Source organism: Chiloscyllium plagiosum, chromosome 5 (genome assembly GCF_004010195.1).
Source record: "Chiloscyllium plagiosum isolate BGI_BamShark_2017 chromosome 5, ASM401019v2, whole genome shotgun sequence".
NCBI classification, from domain to species: domain Eukaryota; kingdom Metazoa; phylum Chordata; class Chondrichthyes; order Orectolobiformes; family Hemiscylliidae; genus Chiloscyllium; species Chiloscyllium plagiosum.
In genome coordinates, this window is record NC_057714.1 from 112,178,110 (window position 1) to 112,198,716 (window position 20,607).

Genomic DNA, 20,607 nt, shown 5'->3' on the forward strand with positions numbered 1-20,607 from the left:
CTAACTTTGGTGGTCATGAAGTGCTTTGAAAGGTTGGTCATGGCATTAATCAACTCCAGACTCCCCACTACTCTTGACCCAGTCCAATTTGCCTATCAGACCAATAGATCCACATCAGATGCCATATCACTTGCCCTTCACTCCTCCCTGGAACATCTTGACACCAAGAACAGCTACGTAAGAATCCTATTCATTGACTACAGTTCAGCCTTCAATACTATTATCCCTTCAAGACCAATTACTAAACTTAGTGATCTCGGACTAAGCCCCACTCTCTGAAACTGGATCCTCAGTTTCCTGACCCACAGGCCACAATCAGTGAAGACTAAGGACAATATTTCATCCTCACTAATACTCAACACTGGAGCCCCCCGGGGGTGCGTACTCAGACCAATACTGTACTCACTGTGTACCCATGACTGCGTCGCCAAATACCAGACTAATGCCATTTACAAGTTCGCTGATGAAACCACCATAGTCGGTCGAATCTCAAATGGCAATGAAACAGACTACAGGTGGGAGGTGGAAGACCTGGAAAAATGGTGCACTGAGAACAACCGAGCTCCCAAGGCCAGCAAAACCAAGGAACTCATTATTGACTTTCAGCGGAATGTTACTCATGCCCCCCACAGCAGAGGGGGAATGAATGGAGAGTGACAAGCTCCTGGGAGTGGTCATCAACAACAAGCTTTCTTGGACTCTTCATGTGGACGCACTGGTTACAAAGGCCCAACCATGTCTCTTCTTCCTCAGGCAGCTGAGGAAATTTGACAAGATGGAGAATACTCTTGCCAACTTTTATAGGTGCGCCATCAAGAGCAATCTGTCTGGAAGTATCACTACCTGGTATGGCAACTGTACCATTCAAGATTGGAGACGGTTACACAGAGTTGTGAACCTGGCCCAGACAATCACAAAGGCCAACCTCCCATCTATAGAATTCATCTACCAGACTGTCAAGGAAAGGCTGCCAGCATTCTCAAAGATCCATCCCACCCTGGCAATGCCTTTATGCAATCACCAGGTAGAAGGTACAAAAGCCTGAACACACGCACCAGCCAATTTTGAAACGGTTTCTACCCTATTGTTGTTAGAATACTGAATGGACTCAAACTCTTAGCATTCGTCTGTACCTGTGTTTTGGTTTTGCCACTGTTAACCTATTATTTACCTATCTATGCTGTTTAACTATTTGATCTACCTGTATTGCTTGCAAGACAAAGCTTTTCACTGTGCCTCAGTACACGTGACAATAAGTTCAATTCAATTCAGAGAGAAACCGCAACCAGGTCTCTGGAATTCAGGGTGCTCATTACACCTTTAAGTTTCTGTTCGATTGTCTTCATAGCTCTTGGACCTGGTGACGATGCACCAATTTGAAGTTTGAACAGCCTCTCAAACCTCCCAAAGATACAGTAAGTTGTAATGGCCAAGCAGCCAACTCCTGGTCTGATCATAACACTAGATAATAAGAATCCTTGAATGTGATGTTGACAACTGCAATCAAGACACTGCACTTTCGGGCAGCAAAACAGAGGCTACAAGCAACATTTAGGGACAGTGGTTTCATCTGTTCTACATAGACCATCCACATTTACACCAACCATGTGAATGAGAGGACAGACTCAATGATTCCAAACACCTCTGCAGGGAACATTTCATTCTGTCTTTCGAATTTTCAAGGGAGCATATCGCCATTTGTCACTTGGAGGTATAGAATGGAAGGTCCATATCTCCAGATACCTTCGTGACCTCATAGAAGCTAGACAAAGTGCTGGCTCTCAGTTTGAATGCTGTCCAGTCGAATGTTCAAGCATTTTACAGCAATTTAGCAAGGAAGTAAAAAGAATGAAAACATTAGATTTCTGACATCAAAATTCCAGTTTACCTCCTGAGGTTTAAACTGCAAGTTTTGAATCTTGCTGATGATCTACAGCTCATCTTAATTCAATACATATAAATTTCATTATTAATTCATCTTACCTCACTGCTACAAAGCTCCCATTTGTCCCTTTATTCTGTGAAAAACTAGATGGTACCAATAACTGACATAAAACTCAGCAGTTACTTGGCAGCAGCAGCTCACTGCTTTTTTTTCCTCTGAATCTTTAACTAATTATTGTGTCACCACCATTTCCCTGTATGTTCCATGGCCACCATGCTCTTCAACCCTTCATCCATACAGGTGAATGTCGCTAAGCCAGCAGCCTCTCCAAATCCTGATCGCTGTTTTTGGACCAATTCTTACCAGACTTCATCTGCTTTGAAGCTCAGGGATTTTATACTTTATATGCTTCTGTTGGTTTGCTTTGGCTGTAGAGAGACACATGCATCTAAACAGGATGCATTTTATGGATTGTGGCTTAGCAGTGGACGGGGTGGATATGTTGCTGTTGAGCACCATGCAAAGTCAATGTCACACTTCAGCAGATGACAGCAGCTTACATGGCAAACACATTTAGACATTGGTTGAAGCATGTGCAAAGTCAAAAAGGACTGGTCCTTAGTGAAGTGAGGGTGTTGTCACCATCAGTCAAGGGGTTTGCCTGATTTCAGTCCAGGGGATTGGTCATAGTCAGATACTTGATTGCAGCAGCATCTAGGAATCAATGTCCCTCCAGACCAGGGTTTTGGGCCATATTTCTTCCTGCAGGTCAAGTGCATCCCCTCCAGGGTTCACTCTGTCAGTTGGGGTGTTGTGTGAAGTTTGGGCTGACCTTATTTGGGGCAGCAGATAATTATACCCATTATGTAAAAAAAACTTTCATCAATGTCTACTGCATTATAGGAAGTGGTCAGCAACACGACATGAAATTCAACATCAAGTCCCAAATTACTTTAACTTCAAAATTAATGCATCCCACTATTCCACCACATTCATGCTTCACAGCGCAATTACACTAATTACATCCTTTTCACACAGGAGAAACATTTTCTGCAAGTCCAATTATTCCCATCTCCAAATCTCCCAAGGTACTTACTCAAGTTATCTTCCCTCCTCTAAATCCATTGGGACTAATTAATCAAAGATTGACAATTCAACTTCTGTATCAAATCAGAGTCTTTTTTCAGAGAATCATTCACTTTTCAGTTTTATTGATTTGTATCTGAAATCTGACGTTGCTCCAAAGAAAAAAATTGTGGTATCAGATCTCAGTTCCAGAAATTTGATTCTCCTGAATTGGCTAAATTATGGTTCATTTTCACATTCCTCACGTTTCTGAGCTCAGAGGCTGTCTGCACACTTGAGGCTGTGCCAATCTTGAGAGAATACATAACCTCTCTCAAGACATGAAAATCATTTGTCTGCGACAAAATTAAAATCACTAACAGAGTAATTCACTGAGCAAACTTAAAAGGGAGTTGATTTCATTCTATTGACCTACAGTAAAGGTATCAGAGTGTCAAGTACTTTAACTGATAACTGAAAAGGACAAAAACATTTTAATTTTGTTATATTTGTTGGTAATTATATAATTCAAGGAGCAAGTTACTAGAACTACCCTAAAATCAGTCCACCTAATTGTATTCTGACCTTAGACTCTTAGGGAGGTATTTAATAGCAGCTGGGGTTGGGGAGGGGAAAAAAGAGGTTTCACCCACAAGTTGGAGATCGAGCAAGAAGCCCTCTCCCTGACAGAGAAGGCTGGTCAGATCAAATGCCACTCAGACACTTAACTGGCAGACCTTAACCAAGGTCAAAGATGCTGAGAGGTAGAAAGTATCAACCTGAAGCTGGATTCCTGACCTTACAAGTAAAGGTTCAGTAAATCAGAAAATATAAAAGCTCAATCATTATGGTTTGCTCCAGAATGATTACTAAAATGGTTATTTTGCTAAATATATCATCTACTGGAAGAGGAGTACAAGCTGCACCATCTCTCTAAAGTCCACATGAAATACTAAAACTAAATAATCTAATTGTTAAAATAATCTATTGTTTTCAGAAACTGGAAATATGAAGGAGTATGGTGAGAAGACAGACAGATGAGATTTTGCATCAGTCACAAAGAATAGGGATGCTGAATCATTATGGTGCAATTTTCATGTTTATAAAACTATTTTTGGCATATGTTATTCATGAAGCAATTTCCATTCCCTGCTGAGTACCACCAGTATTTAGACAGAACTGATTATACAGCAACAATAATTGGAATAAAGCCAACTAATTTGGGTCAGTAAAAGGTTTACAGAAATTTGAGGACAAGGTTCCCCATGGGAGACTTATTAGCAAGATTAGATCTCACTGAATACAGGGAGAACTAGCCATTTGGATACAGAACTGGCTCAAAGGTAGAAGACAGAAGGTGGTGGTGGAGGGTTGTTTTTCAGACTGGAGGCCAATGACCAGTGGAGTGCCATAAGGATCGGTGCTGGGTCCACTACTTTTCGTCATTTACATAAATGATTTGGATGTGACCATAAGAAGTATAGTTAGTAAGTTTGCAGATGACACCAAAATCGGAGGTATAGTGGACAGCGAAGAAGGTTACCTCAAATTTCAATAGGACCTTGAATAGATGGGCCAATGGGCTGAGAAGAGGCAGATGGAATTTAATTCGAGGTGCTGCATTTTGGGAAAGCAAATTTTAGCAAGACTTATACACTTAATGGTAAGGTCCTAGGGAGTGTTGCTGAACAAAGAGACCTTGGAATGCAGGTTCATAGCTCTTTGAAAGTGGAATCGCAGGTAGATAGGATAGTGAAGAAGGCGTTTGGTATGCTTTCCTTTATTGGTCAGATATTGAGTACAGGAGTTGGGAGGTCATGTTGCAGCTGTACAGGACATTGGTTAGGCCACTGTTGGAATACTGAGTGCAATTCTGGTCTCCGTCCTATTGGAAAGATGTTGTGAAACTTGAAAGGGTTCAGAAAAGATTAACAAGGATGTTGCCAGGGTTGGAGGATTTGAGCTATCCAGAGAGGCTGAACAGGCTGGGGCTGTTTTCCATGGAACATCGGAGGCTGAGGGGTGACCTTATAGAGATTTACAAAATTATGAGGGGCATTGTTTGGGTAAATAGGCAAAGTCTTTTCCCTGGGGTCGGGGTGTCCAGAACTAGAAGGCATAGGTTTAGGGTGAGAGGGGAAAGATAAAAAGAGACCTACAGGGCAACGTTTTCATGCAGAGGGTGGTTCGTGTATGGAATGAGCTGCCAGAGGATGTGGTGGAGGCTGGTACAATTGCAACATTTAAGAGGCAGTTGGATAGGTACATGAATAGGAAGGGTTTGGAGGGATATGGGCCGGGTGCTGGCAGATGGGACTAGATTGTGTTGGGATATCTGTTCGGCATAGACGGGTTGGACAGAAGGGTCTGCTTCCATACTGTACATCTCTATGACTCTATGAACATATATACGGGGAGTTTGTGTACTATATGACAGAATCTGACCCAGAACTCTTGTCAGTTATGTTCTCTTATGCAAGTTCCCAACAATCAGTATCTTATCTTTGCTCAGAACCACTGAAGTCTTCATGTCCCCAAACTTAAATTCTCTTACTGCAATTTTCAAATTCTTCCAGGATCTTGGTTCACTATTCAGAATTGAGATTTTTTTTAAACTAAGTATTTCAGATATACAATATCTCTACCCTCTGACTCCAGGGCTTTTTGAAAACAAAAACGCTGGAAATCACAGCGGGTCAGGCAGCATCCATAGAGAGAGCAAGCTAATGCTGAGTCTAGATGTCTCTTCATCAGAGCGGGTTTTTGTCCTTTCTTTGAGTTGGCAGTGGGCGGCATGGGTGCACAGTGGTTAGCACTGCTGCCTCACAGCGCCAGAGACCCGGGTTCAATTCCTGCCTCAGGCGACTGACTGTGTGGAGTTTGCACGTTCTCCCCGTGTCTGCGTGGGTTTCCTCCGGGTGCTCCGGTTTCCTCCCACAGTCACAAAAGATGTGCAGGTCAGGTGAATTGGCCGTGCTAAATTGCCCGTAGTGTTAGGTAAGGGATAAATGTAGGGGTATGGGTGGGTTACGCTTCGGCGGGTTGGTGTGGACTTGTTGGGCCGAAGGGCCTGTTTCCACACTGTAAGTAATCTAATCTAATCTAATCTAAAAGCTATTAAATAAAATACATATGATTTGGAAGGATGTTTAAATTAGAGATTGCAAAGACAGCTAATTGTCAATGTCATTTTCTTTACTGTAAAAAAAATTTGATTGTTGAATTTTTTTTCACACTTCAATGCAGTTCCTCTCGCGGTGGCCGGGGGCGGGGGGGGGGGGCGGTGTACAGATTTACAGACGCCCAGAGACTACATTTTGCTGAACTTTGACAGTGTTGGTAAATTGTTAGAACATGGGCTTCAGCCTACCTTCATTCTAGCTTCTCAGATGCACTTTCCAACAAAATTACCTGGCAAATGATTCAGAAAGTGAGAAGATACATATACACCAGTGGCCAATTTTGATACCCTCAACTGCTCCTCAAATTTGCTTAACTCAGCATGGAACCGAAACGTAACTGAAAATAAAATGCGCTTTGGAGTGCAAGACTTGCTGTTTTATGTATTGGCAAGGCGACTAATGTCCCTTGAAATGAGTGGCTTGCTAGTCCTTCTCAGAGGGGAATTAACAATCAACTACATTACTATGGGTCTGGAGTCACATGTAAACTAGATTAGGAAGATTTTCTGAATAAACTAAATGAATATTTACAACTTGATGAAATTCATGATGGTCTCTATTATTGACTAGTTTTATATTCATGTATATTAAGTGAATTGGATTTCCACCAGCCGCTGTGATGGTTTTTGAACCCATGTCCACACAACATTAGTCTGGGCCTCCAGATTACTAGTTCAGTGATATTACCACTGTACCATCATCTGATGCTGTGATACAGCATTAAGAAATTAATTTTTTTTATTGGAAAGCACGATTCAGGAAATCCTCTTGGATAAAAATATCAAGCGAAATTTACCACTCTGCCAGCTGAGGCATGGGCTAAAGAGACAAAAACAATTTATTTCACATCTGTTCTTGATACCCATCTCTGAACAATCATAACAACTAGTTGCTATTTAATGCTACACAGAATATGATACAACATTTTTCAAAGTTTACAAAAAAACTGCACAAAATCATAATGTTTAAGACAAACAAATTAAGAATTTTAAAAGGCATATAAACTTGTCACAGATTAATTATGTTTAGAATTTACTGATGTAAACATATAAGCACAACTGTAAATGATAAACAAGTTTAAAAATGTAACCCAGCTTAATAACATAATAAAATGCAATCCAAGAAACAAGATTTTGCATTATAATTATTACATTTAACATATTTTGGGACTTAGGGTAATTCCACTTGTGTGATGCACACGAGGATGGTGACAGCTGAACCTAGGATAATATTCTAATAATAGGTATTCATTTTATAAATAATTTGCCAAAGAAATTGAAATAACATGCATCACTGACTGCCTGTTTACTGGATGATTTTTGTGTGCATAATTATTCATTGCAGACACACAGTTGCTGTTGGAACAAGAATTAAAATCACTTTTTGCTCTTGATGAACAGTGTTTGGGGATCTCAGAATGTCAGAATGGGAAACCTATTTTCAGTCATTTGGAATCATTTCTCAAGTGTTCAGCAGCGCAGGAAAGGATACAATTTTCCATTGTATGTGAATCAGATCAAATAATGTCAAGAAGAAAAAGTATCATACTGAGCAAATAAGGGATAACAAATATTGAGTAGTAAGTTGTCCACATGAGTCATAAAGGAAACAGTGCATACACTTTGTAAATGTTCACTGAAATACCCAGCGTATTTAATTCATCTAATACTTTTAACATTTTCAGTCACTCGCTGAGTTTCTATGGACCAAAGTTGTTGAACTCCTACTACAATTCCATTGGTGAAAACCATGAGATTTTTGAAAAGAAAATATTTATCATATTGAACAGAAAGAAATTACTTATTTATTGCTGTGTGTGTTTTAAAGTTAATTTTTCATTATAAATGATTCATCTTATACCAAGCCAAGTAACAAAAATATTTCTCCAAAATAAATGACATCAAGCCACAAAGATTGTTGAAGGTTGTGGTTTGATTTGCAATCTGTGAAAATAAGCTGTTCTCAGCTGTTGCAGCAGTACGCCTACTATAAATGGTCAGAGTGCCAACTACAGTAGGTTGGTTTGATGAAGGAGAGGAGGAATCAGTGAGGATGCTGTTTATAAAACTTGTACAGCTTGGCTACATCGAAGGTTGATGTTTATTTCAGTAATTCACTGCATATGTGGTATGCTGTGAAGCATTCCTAAGAAAGATTGTAGAAATAAGTCCCTTTTTCATAATTACAATCCAGCGTGACTCTGACAATACATGGACATCAGATGGCGAATGATTGGATTTGATTGTGATACTCCTTTTAACACAATTATGGAATCTTACTGAATCTGCTCACATATAAATTGCTGCCAATTCAATGAGAAGCAGTTGTCTTGGTGGAATTAATACTACCTTATCTAGTCAGAATCTTTAAAAAGGATGGAGAGGAAACTGAAAGCAAATTGAAAAAAAAATCCAGAAACTCAAAGATTCAGGGGGAAAGGCATAAAGCAGAAATTCCACCTTCGCTCATCCAGGAATATTGACATATCCATTCAGCCAGCTCCTTCTAGAAAATCACAACTTTGTAAATTCTAGCAGTTTGCGAGATAGCTGAAAACAGTTGTGCTTCTCCATTCAATCCTTCAATCATATCCACTATATTTCTCCAATATAACCAAAGTAATCTGAAGTTTGTCAAGTACAATAATTTTCTCTAAAAAACATTTAATTATTATTTAACATAATAGTCACTTCCTCCTTCTCTCAATATTTAATAATTACATCTTTATTTAAATCTTCAAAGATTTAATAAATACAACACCAGGTCTTCTGCTCACTTACTCCTTTAGCATTGGACCATATTACTGATTTAGCCTAAATGAGTTCAACAATTTCACCAACGTATGCAAGCCTGTGTCCTACAGAAGTCTGTACCATCGTCTTTATTGTGTGCTACAGATGTTTAAGCTTCAGAGAAACTTTGAGAAGGTTCGGTCTAAAATCATTCATGAATCAAAACTCCTCGGTATGGTTAAACAGTTCCACTGTCTAGCGTATACCTAGGGAGATTTGAAGGGTAAAGAAATAAAACATGACAAAACAAAAACATGATGTTGATTCCAAAGACAAACTGGTGTCGAAATATTCATCCTTCCAGCAATTCCTACAACCAAGCTAGTGCCAAACATAGGAACATAGGGTCAGGACTACACCTTTCAGCCTGTTAAACCTGCCCTGCCATTTGATACAATCATGGCTGATCAAATACATCAATGCCTCTTTTACCCATTCCATCTTCCTAACAATTATACCATTAATAATCAGAATTCTATCTATCTCTACCTTACAAATACTCAAAGATGAGCATCCATAACCTCTAGGATAGAGAATTCCAAAGGTTCACACAACACTGAGAAAACCAAAATTCAATTAACCTTTCATTATTACATAATATTAGATCTAAAACAGCAGGTCCTCCAGCAAGCCTCAACATAGGGTGGCCTAGTGGCTCAGTGGTCAGCACCAGGGACCCAGCCTTGATTCCTGCCTCGGGCAACCGCCTCTGTGAATTTTGCACATTCAGCCCACATCTTAACGGGTTTCCTTCGGGTGCGCCGGTTTCCTCCCACAGTCCAAAGATGTGCAGGTTAGGTGGATTGGCCATGGGAAATGCAGGGTTACAGGGATAGAGTAGGGGCTTGGTCTGGGTGGGATGCTTATTGGAGGGATAATGTGACTCAATAGGTCGATTGGCCTGCTTCCACATTGTCTGGATTCTGTGATTCTACTGCTCTAAATGTGCAATTGTTCTTATCCTCAGAAGCACGTGGCATTTTCTGTAACTCTAAGATTACTACACTTAAATTCCCGCTTTCTAATTTACTTACTAATTGCCCGAAATCTGCTTTGAAGATCTCATTATTCTTCCTACAATTGTTGTTAGTAGAAACATCAAAAATAGGAGGAGTAGGTCATTCGGCCCTTTAGTATGCTCCGCCATTCATTATGATCATGGCTGATCATCCTACTCAACAGCCCATTGTTATTGACCAGGCCAAAACCCCTCAAAGTATTTTAGGAAGGTAGCCTAGACCCTAACTTTTTCTTATTTTAAAGGCAGATGGGAAGTGGGTGTTCCAGGTGTGATGCAACTGGTCAAACTACTCAGCTTTAAGCAAAACAATTTATTTAAACACTACAATTGAAACACGAACAAAAGAAAACAGAATTTAGAATAACTATTGAAAAACTTAACCAATCCGATACGGTAACTATTACTAATTAACTGTTGCAATACAACAACATCCTTGGCAAAAAGGTAAATTCAAATACAGATTCTTACAGGGAGGAAGGAACAACATCCAGAGAGAGATTTCAGAGAAAGTCAGAGGAATCCTCTACGGAAGCTTGCAACTCTTCTGCACTCCAACATCATTGTGACTGCTATAGCTAAAAGAAAAACTAGAATAACCTGAACCGGGAGAACTGGCCACTCTCCTTCCATTGTTAAACTGTTAAGCACCCTAGACTCTTCGGCATCTCTGGCTTTACGACCTCTCTTCAAAAAAAATCCATGGACAAAATAACCTTTTTAAAGTGACAGCATCGTCACACAATTCCCGCTTTCCCCTCACATCCTTTGATCCCTTTAGCCCAAAGTGCTATATCAATTCCTTCTCGAAACAATTAGCAATACAATACACTCAGGGACTCCTGCACTTCCTGCATCATTTTCTTAGACACCTGGTAATCATCCATTCTCTTTCTGCCAGTACACTTCAATCTACTGTGTGACCACCTCCCTATATATGTTATCAAAGTAGTCCTCTGCCTTATGGAGTCACAACAGTAACTCTAGCCACCGACCAAGTTCCAAATCCCTGAACTTAACCTTATAAAGCTGGTGACACTTCCTATCGATGTATTTAATTGTGACACATGGCACGTCCATGATTTCACATATTCCAAAGGAATCACTCTGTTTTACCCTTCTTAACCTCCATCCCATAACTCTAAAAACTATTTGCCAGTCAGAATAAGTATGAGCTGCAATGAAAAGGTAACAAGGTGTGAACGCAAACTAACTACCCAACATTCACTTTGAAGACTGAAAACACTACCCAAACCTACTTACCAATCAGATGCTTTACCTGCACTTACAATGTCATGCTGCTGTTGACCGCTTCATCCATGCCACATTTCTTCTCCACCTTGCCTCTTGTTCGAGAGACTTTCTATTAGTAAGCCTTAATTGAAGCACCACTTTCTCCCTCTGCTCCAAGTCTTCACTTTGACCCAAATTCCCTGGTAGTCACTTTAACTCAAAGAACATAGAAAAGATCAAAGAAAATTTACAGCCCATGAACAGGCCCTTCGGCCCTCCAAGCCTGAGCTGATCCAAATCTACTGTCTAACTCTGTCGCCCAATTCCTAAGCATCTGTATCCCTCTGCTCCCCATCTATTCATGCATCTGTCCAGATGTATCTTAAATGAATCTACCATGCCTGCCTCTACCACTGCTGCTTGCAACACGTTCCAGACACCCACCACCGTCTGTGTGAAGTACTTGCCGCGTGTATCCCCCTTAAACTTTTCACCTCTCACCTTGAAAGTGTGACCTCTCGTTATTGAATCCTTCACCCTGGGGAAAAAGCTTATCTCTATCCACCCTGTCTATACCCTTCACGATTTTGTAAACCTCAATCAGGTCCTCCCTCAATCTCAGTTTTTTTAATGAAAATAAACCTAACTCACTCAACGTCTCTTCATAGTTAGCACCTTCCATACCAGGCAACATCCTCGTAAACCTTCTCTGTACCCTCTCCTAAGCATCCACATGCTTTTGGTAATGTGGTGACCAGAACTGTACATAGTATTCTAAATGCGGCCAAACCAATGTCTTATACAATTTTAACATGACTTGCCAGCTCTTGTACTCAATACCCCGTCCAATGAAGGCAAGCATACTATATGCCTTCTTGATCACTCTATCCACCTCTGCAGCAACCTTCAGGGTACAATGGACCTGTGCTCCCAGATCTCTCTGCCCATCAACTTTTCCCAAGGATCTTCCATTCATTGTATAATTTGTTCTAGAATTAGACTTGCCTAAATGTATCACCTCACATTTGTCTGGATTGAACTCCATCTGCCACCTCTCCAGTCTATCTAAATCCTCCTGTCTTCTTTTTACAGTCTCTTATGCTTTTTGCTACTCCACAAATCTTCATGTCATCTGCAAACTTGCTGATCATACCAACAGTGCCCCCTTCCAGATCATTTATGTATATCACAAACAACAGTGGCCCCAACACTGACCCCTGTGGAACACCATAGAGTCACAGTCATAGAGATGTACAGCTTTCTCCATTTCAAGAAACTTTCTTCAACTACTACTCTCTGTCTCCTATTGCTCAACGAGTTATTTATCCACCTAGTTAGAACCCCCTGCAAACCATGTGACTTCACTTTCTCTATTAGTTTACCACGAGGAACCTTATCAAACGCCTTATGAAATGTCCATGTATATGACATCAACAGCCCTTCCTTCATCTAGCAACTTGGTCACTTCTTCAAAGAACTCTATTAATTCAGTAAGGCACAATCTCCCCCACACAAAACCATGTTGCCTATCACTGATAAGTCCATTCTTTTCTAAATATAAATAGATCCTATCCCTCAGTACCTTCTCCAGCAACTTTCCCACCACTGACGTCAGACTCACTGGTTTGTAATTACCTGGAATATCCCTACTATCTTTCTTCTATAGGCGACAACATGAGCAATTTTCCAGTCCTCCGGCACCACCTGTGTCACTCTGGCAAAGTCTTCCCCACTCTTTGACCGTGTGGCTTATTCTGACCACGTGCTTTGAACAACCCCTTCTAATATGGAGAACTCTGATGAGTAATTTATTGTTCTTACCTTCCTGCTTTAGCAATCAACACCTAATTCAGGCAACGAATTCTATGTGTTTGACTGAGAACTGCTTGTTTAAACAGGCTATTTTTACGTCCTTAAAATCAATTGGTTCTAAGTATGATTCTGATTTTTATTCTTTAATTAAACTTACAAAAGATTTATTAGTTGAATTCACACTTTGACCCAAATTCGCAGTTATTCACTCTGTCAGTCTCGTTCCTGCAAAATCTCCCTCACTCTGATCATGTGGCTTACTTTAATGCATTGTGCTTTGCCTTTCTTTTGATTTAACCTGGGAGGTTGAAAGAGGAACCCTGATATTTGGGCAACCCAAGGTTCCAAAAATTTATGCCCTGGAGACAACAGTCCAGTTTCATAGTAGAACACTAACAAAACACAAGAGGTAGCAATTATGAGTCACAAATCCAATTTCATTAGTATAGAAAATGGTTCTTTGAGATATCTCTGACAGCAGCAGAGACCAGTGTATCCATTAATCAGCTAGCACCCACCTCAAGTTGGCCTGTTCCCGACGAATAAAGTGCTTCCTGATTGACAATGTCAAAGGCCTTTGTAAAGTTCGAAGGAGGCCATGTACGGGGTAGGTTCTTTTTTCTGCACTTCTCCTGCTGCTGTCATGTGGTAAAAATCATGTCCATTGTGTCCCTCTATGGCTGGAAGTCACAGTGAGATTCTGGGAAGAGTTCCTCAACCACAGGGAGGAGACAGTTGAGACAACTTTTACAATGGTTGACACCAGAGGGGATGCCTGCCTTGAAGAAGTTTTCCTCCTCTCTCTACAAGAATCTCAGTGAGTCCCTCACCCACTGCCACTCCCAGGTCATTTCCCCTGCCCTGAAGGATGAAGGGCTTTTGCCCAAAACGTCGATTTTACTTCTCCTCAGATGCTGCCTTAACTGCTGTGCTTTTCCAGCACCACTCTAATCTAGACACCAGAGGGAATCCCCCATCGTTACCCGGACCTGTGACTCCTCAAGCTTCCAAGCTTTGAAATGGTCAGAGAGTCCCAGATGGACACAGCAAGTGCTTCAATGATACTGTTATGAAGGTGTTGTGTGTACTGTACCTTTAAGAGAGTGTGAAAGCTGGCAAGGGCTAACTGAAAGCACAGCATGTGCCGAAATATTTGAAAATGTAACATTTGGTTATGAAACAAATAGCTGGAGCTGCGTATCTATAGTACACAATAAATTCAAATTCAGCCAATCAGTTTACATTATGCCCTAAGAAACCAAACTCCAATCGAATTTGAATTTTAATGTTTTGCTGACATCAAACCAATGAGATGGTCCGATGTTTTGGCATATATAAACTCAGGTATTTTTAACAGTTGGGAAGGACAGCAGAGAAAGGCAAAGAGCAGTCAAGCATCAACCAACTACTCACAGATTAACTCTCTGAAAGGTATGTAGCAGAAGACCGAAGAAAAACAACCCAGGAAAATCTACAGAGAAGAATCAACACAGCTGGCTGGTTTTAAAATGTGGTTTTTTTTGTAAATCTTAATCGGGGCTTTTAATCGGACCAGTATTGTAGAACGGGAGGTAAAAGATAGGTTTAGGAGGAAGGAGTTGTAAATAGTTGTTGTCTAATGTTCCCTTTTCGACTTAAAGAATAAAATTGTTAATTTTAAATAGTGATATTTGGGATAGTTCTTTGCCACTCTAAACTTCACAGATTACGGCGCAAGGTGAGCTTTTCTGTGTGTCTGGTTTAAATTAAGTTAAAACTCACACAACAACAGGTTATATCCCAACAGGTTTATTTGGAGGCACTACCTTTCAAAGAGCTGTTTCTTCATCAGGTCCAAATAAACCTGTTGGACTATAACCTGGTGTTGTGTGATTTTTAGCTTTGTCCACCTTAGTCCAACACTGGCTCCTCCGAATCATGGTTTAAATTAGCAGAGGGGTTTACCCCATGTTGTAACAATACCCTCATGCCCTCACTGGTGAATTGCGGCATTCCCGCAAAAACCTGAGAATCACTGGCCCAAGTCCATGCAAAGTGGAGTTGAAGCATCTGGGAAGGCATTGAGCACCTCAACACTTGACATCAGAATAAAGCAGAAGACAAGAGAAAACAGAAAAACGAACGCGCTGCCACACCAACACCAACACCCTACCCATCTGTCCCAAATGTAACAGAGCCTGCGGTAGCTGCATCAGTCTGTAAGCCACCTATGGACTCACCCTGAGAGTGGCAGAGAGTCATCCTCGTCTACAAGGGAGGCCAACGATGATGATGATGAGTAAAGTGTTGACCCTCACAATCCTTCTCTTCAATGGGCGCTTGTTGAAGTCCACAGCCTCTGCTCAATAAGTAGACTGAATCCATTTTACAGGCAAATAAGCAAAACAAATGGAAAGAAGGAAGATGCCAACTTATTGATTGACTAAGCTAAAGCATCAGGGTCATTTGCCTAGGATTGAGAGAGAACTTGCAGCTAGTCAATATCACATGCAACACAGACATGATCGATGAATTTTGATTGCCTGAATATGGACTCAGCTGTTCCAGAAAAAACTTGCTGAGAAAGCATCACTGGAAGAAAAACACCATGTGTTCATCTGACAGGGGAAAGAGTTGAGAGGAAGTCTAAGATGAAGGCATTGTCTTTGCTGTAAAATATTTGCTACTCTTGATAAGGAATTCCCTCCTAATTGTTCAGAAGGTGTTCTCTGAATCCATTTCTCAATTCAATTCAAGCCTGTTAACTTCATGGCCAGTTAATTCCAAACACTGTGCTCCATTACAAAGGTGGAAGAGCTGTTCCATTAGGAGCTTGACACCGCTAACAGCAAAATGCCTAATTCAGAAAATTTTTACTGACTGGTGGATTTCAGTTCAAGAGTATGTGTGGATCATGTGGCATGTTTCTCTGGCTTTGGACTTCATGGCTTGGGAAGGATAAGTATTCCCAGACAAAGACCACTCGAGCTCTAATTACACACAGTTTTGGGTGACTAAAACCTTCCTTCAGAACAAGTGTCCTGGAGATATCTAAGATCAGAACAGCTAGATCTGATTATCCCCAGATATGACTGTGAATAGCACACTCAACATATTTGCAGTCACTACAGCACTAATTGTGATACACTATGGATCGATTTGTACACCAGCATTAGGATGTAATTCTTGAATTTTTACATTCAAAGGAGAAATGCTGTCCAAGCAAAGGTGGTGTGAGCTGCCTTCTTAAACTGCTGCAGTCCATGGTGTACAAAGACAGCCACAGCCCTGTTAAGATGTAAGCTCCAGATTCTGAGGTGGCAACAATTTTAATAAAAGTTACAACTAGAATGTATTTACAATGTGACTGTACATTATACTTGCTCTAAAACTTACGGGTACAGTGACCTAGCAGTTATGAAAGTGGACCAGCAAACCAGAAGTTGTGTTTAAATCCTACCATGGCATATTGTGAAAATTAATTCAATCCACCTGGTAATTTGTGATGTTAGCACCCGATAATGATGATTATATCTGAACTACTGCTAAGAAAAAAAAGTCCCAACTGTTTAACTATTATGCTTCAGGGAAGGAAAACTTGCCACCTCTTTCTGCTTGACTCAGATGTCATACTGTTAGCCTCATTCCTTATGCTTTCCAGTCTAGGGCCAAGGAATAAATACTGGCTTTAACAGTATGCAATCAAATTCACAAACTATTTTTGTTTGTTAAACTCCAGCCTTATTTAGGTAATTCTGACTTCTTCTAGATGATCCTGAAGCTTCCTCCATTGCATGAATTTCTGTATTAATTCTTACACATAGCTTGTATCACCATTAACTATGTACAAAGATAAGCAAAAATAAAAATTGACAGTTTACTGTTGACAAAGATTTTGCATGGTATTGTTCCATGAAGATAAATAGCTTACAAAAATCAAAATTACATTTGAAAATTGAAAAATGAAACAATTTGCCGCATTATAATGCAAGCCTACTTACGTCTCAAACACACCAACGCATGTAAGATTTCAGAATATTTTCTTAAAAGCAACATTGCCAAATATCACAGTTATCAAGCCACTCATATGTTTAAAGATTACTGAAAATATTACTGCATGATTTATGTGGCACCTAGATAAGGTGTAAAATATCAGTTAAAAATACAACTTACCTTCCCACAGTTTAAAAAATGAAATAAGACTGATTAGTTGCAGATTTGTCTTTCAAAGCATTTCACTGGCTATGGAATTTTCTAGCTTGCACTAGACCTTAAACAAATAGAAACAATACAGTATTATTGGACATTGCCAAGACATCCACTCACCACCAAGTACAATAAAATATACTTGAATTCTGGATCTTCGCAATGGTCGCATTGTTCTACTGAGGAATATATAACACACAACATCTCCTGAATTGGAGGCTTTGTTCCAATTCCATTGAAAAAAAATCATTTAAGGCATTGTCCAACATCACATGAACACAGCATAAATTGGACATGAACCACATGATGCTTTAAAATTCAAATGTAGAACACACCAAAACATTTTTAAAGTAAACATAGAAATAATTGGCTTTATTTCTATCAATACTAACAATCAATGAAATCCAATAAAATGAACACAAATTGAAAACTTTTGATTTGAAACAGTGACAGAAATGATATATAAAAGGACAATACAGATTTGCAATAACACAAATGGGTGGCACAGTGGTTAGCACTGCTGCCTCACAACGCCAGAGACCCGGGTTCAATTCCCGCCTCAGGCGACTGACTGTGGAGTTTGCACGTTCTCCCCGTGTCTGTGTGGGTTTCCTCCGGGTGCTCTGGTTTCCTCCCACAGTCCAAAGATGTGCAGGGAAGGTGAATTGGCCATGCTAAATTGCCTGTAGTGTTAGGTAAGGGGTAAATGTAGGGGTATGGGTGGGTTGTGCTTCGGCGGGTTGGTGTGGACTTGTTGGGCCAAAGGGCCTGTTTCCACACTGTAATGTAATCTAATCTAATCTGAATATAGTTTTACATACAGAATAAGATGTGCACCGATGGAGGGTTGTCAAAAACAAACTTATGCTATAAATTCATGCCAATTCTCTATTCAAAATTGAGATAACAAGAGTTTAGAGGCACTATGTTCCTGTTAGTGTGAAGGCCAAGTCCGGCAGGTGTAGAGAATACTGAATTACTAGAGAAATGGAGGCTATGGTCAAGAAAAACGAGGAGGCAGATGTCAGCTGGGATCAAGTGAATCCCTAGAAGTGTATAGAGGAACCTCGATTATCCGAATATCAGATTATCCAAAGGAGATCCCAAAGGCCCGGTAGAAACATTACATCAAAGACGTGTTTCCAACATTGATCACGTCTTTTGTTTGCAATGATTAAAAGTGAACTCCGCTTCCTGAAATGCTGCCGAGAACAGTCCTAAACTGATGGGAGCCCAGGCACAGTCACCAAATGACTGACCTCCTCTTCTCTCTTTTCCCCCCACCCCCACCCGACACTTACCCTGGAGTTTTACACAGGTGTGTACTCTAAACCCCCCTACCCTAGATAATCTCTCCAACATTGTCGTGTACAGGGCAAAGGTGGAACCTGTCAAAAAGTTGCAGTAAAAGGTTGGTGTGTGTGTGTGTGCACATTTGTGCATTATTTGGAGACTGATTTCCCCAAAAGGCGGTGGTGGCGGCAGCAGCAGACTTGCTATTGCTGTCCAGTCTGGATGCCTGGAAAGGGGACAGGGGCAGATGGGAGGCAGATGGGGGGGGGGGGGAAGAAGAGTGGGTGGTGGTTGTCAGGGCTCGCACACAGTGCACTGCTGCCTTTTCTCCTGAACGGGGAGCAGTTCTAACAGAAAATTCCAAGCCCCATTATTTGGTTCATCGATTCAATCCATTATCCGAACGAAATAGTGCCCGCCCATCTCATTCGGATAATTGAGGTTCCTCTGTATAAGGGTAACAGGAGTATACTTAAGAGAGAACTCAGGAGGGCAAAAATGGGACATGAGATAGCTTTGGCAAATAGGTTTAAGGAGAATTCAAAGAAATTCTTCAAATATATTAAGGACAAAAGAGTAACTAGGGAGAGAATAGAGTTCCTTAAAGATCAATGAGACTGTCTATGTATAGAACAACAGGAAATGGCTGAGATAATAAACAGATAGTTCGCGATAATATTTACTGTGGAGAAGAACATGGAAGCAAGGGAACTTGGGGAAATAAATAATGGTGTCTTAAAAAGTGCCCATTTTATAGAAAAGGAGGTGCTAAACGCAGAAAGGTAGATAAATTCCCAGGACCTGATCAGGTGTATCCCAAAAACTTGTGGGAAGCTCAGGAAGAGACTGCTGGATGATTTATTGAGATATCTACATTGACAGCCACGTTTGAGATGCCGAAAGACTAGAGGGTGGCTAAAAAAGCTGGTAAGGAAAAGCCAGAGAGCTATAAATCAGTGAGCCTGACATCAGTAGTGGGTAAGTTCTTGGAGTGGATTCTGAGGGACAGGATTTACATGCATCTGAAAAGGCAAGGACTGACTAGAGATAGTCAACATGACTTTGTGCATAGGAAATAGTGTCGCACTAACTTGACTGAGGTGTTTTTTTGAAGCTGTGACAAAGAAGGTTGATGAAGGCAGAACAATGGATGTTGTCTATAGAGACTTCAGAAAGGTGTTCGACAAGGTTCGGCATGTACACTGCTTAGCAAGGTTAGATCACATGGAATCCGGGGGGACCTAGCCAACTGAATTACAAAATTAGCTTGAAGGTAGGAGACAGAAGGTGGTTGTAGAGGCTTGCTTTTTGGATTGAAGGCCTGTGACCAGTAGTGTACCGCAAGGATCAGTGCTTGGTCCACTGCTTTCTGTCATTTATATAAACAATTTGGATGTGAATATCATTACTGTTATTGTTATAGCTAGTAAGTACAGATGAAACCAAAAATTAATCATATAACGGATGGTGATGAAGGCTGTCTCAGAGTACAATGGGAACTTGATCATATGGGCCAAGGAATAGCAGATGAAGTTTAATTTAGATAAATATGAAGTGTTGCATTTTGGTAAGGTAAATCACAGCAGGACTTATACACTTAATGGTACAGCCCTTGTGAGTGTTGCCGAACAAAGAGACCCATGGTGAAGTGCACAATTGCTCGAAAATGGAGTTGCAGGTAGACAGGGCAGTGAAGGCGAGGTTGGTATACTTGCCTTCACTGGTCAGTGTATTGAGTATAAGAGTTGGGACATCATTGCAGCTTTACAGGCCATTGATGAGGACAGTTTTAGAATGGATGGATGGATGTTATCGACATGGATTTTAGTAAAGCTTTCCACAAGCTCCCTCATGTTAGGCTTATCCAGAACATTTCAATGCATGGGACCCACAGTGACTTGGTCGTGTGGATTCAGAATTGACGTGCCCATAGAAGGTAGAGGGTATGATGGAAGGTTGTTTTTAGGGCTGGAGGTCTGTGACTAGTGGTGTTTCACAGGGATCCATAATGGGTCCTCTGCTGTTTGTGACATATATAAATGACTTGGATAAAAACGCACATGGGTGAGTTAGTTTGCAGATGATACAAAGATCAGTGAAGCAGTGGACAGTTTAAAGGTTGTCAAAAGATACAGCAAGATG

The 20,607-nt window shown here is 40.6% G+C and overlaps 1 protein-coding gene across 4 annotated transcripts in view; it reads right to left on the bottom strand.

Moving 5' to 3' along the window:
* gjc2 (gap junction protein gamma 2) overlaps positions 1–20,607 on the bottom strand; it is a 237,751-nt gene that overhangs the window by 132,937 nt on the left and 84,207 nt on the right. Inside the window, exons 3-4 of one of the 4 annotated variants that reach the window (XM_043690798.1) lie at positions 17,140–17,236; positions 15,207–15,341 (exon numbers count right to left, since the gene is read on the bottom strand). The exons of 1 other annotated variant lie outside the window; for it this stretch is intronic. The gene's annotated coding sequence lies outside the window, so the exon portion shown is untranslated. The remainder of the gene's footprint in view (positions 1–15,206; positions 15,342–17,139; positions 17,237–20,607) is intronic. 2 more of the 4 variants (XM_043690797.1, XM_043690796.1) reach the window with 2 other exon arrangements.